Here is a 983-nt window from a genome sequence, read left to right as displayed (position 1 = left end):
AGCCATTATTAGTCTCAAAGTGGGTTCCTCGTCATCGAATATATACACATACATTCTTTTTTTTTACAGATGTAATGATCAAAACTTTCACCCCTCTGTAGTATTCTTAGGTAAAACTGATTTCTGCACAGCATGATTGAGCAGGAAATCTAAGGAGTAATCTGTATATGAAAACATGGATCAGTTTTATTATTGTGTGAGAAAAAAGAAAGACGGAGCAAGTTTGAGAGAAAATGAAACAATCTAGTACAAACAAAACAAAAACATGGTGTGCATATTTGCTCTAAGAAATGAACAGTTATTTCTACTGGATCACTGGAGTGGTCATCAGCTTTCCCTCTCTCGATATGAATCTATAACTACTGCAACCTAGTCATAAGGAAAACTAGGTAGAAAGAAAGAATAAATGTTTCAATCATGGAAGAAAGCTTGTATCTTTTCTCTTGTAAGAGTTTCACCATATTGATTGCCACTCTCTTAGAGATTTTGCCCACTGTAACATACAGACATCATCTACTCAGCCAGCAAAGAATGTTGCAGCCACTGACTCTTCTAACATGTAAGAAAAGTATACCACATCTCTTCTAGCAGATTAGATATCATCTGTCAAAGAGATTAAGACACAAAAAAAACAAGAACAAAGCCAACTTCAATGGTTTTTTAGACCACATGTTTATGTTAAAACTACCAGAAATTAAATAAGCAAAACTTTTAAAGATTCCTATTTTAATAAAAGTAGGTAGAAAGCATGATATTGTTAAGTCTCCGTTTGTTAATTAACTTTCCGTAACTTCGTTCCGACGAAACTTTAGCGACACAAGTTCTTTACCTAATAAAACTGGTTTATTCTTTCTGAATACAACTTTACGATACACTTATTTTCAATAATCGTGCTAAAACAAACACTATATCAACGAATGTCAATAATACTTCTGACTGCAGTTCAATTACTCGCTATCTTCACACACATATTACATTATTCT

The sequence above is a fragment of the Limulus polyphemus genome, unplaced genomic scaffold, assembly GCF_000517525.1.
Source record: "Limulus polyphemus unplaced genomic scaffold, Limulus_polyphemus-2.1.2 Scaffold3055, whole genome shotgun sequence".
Classification (NCBI taxonomy): domain Eukaryota; kingdom Metazoa; phylum Arthropoda; class Merostomata; order Xiphosura; family Limulidae; genus Limulus; species Limulus polyphemus.
Note: the sequence above shows the minus strand (reverse complement) of the source record.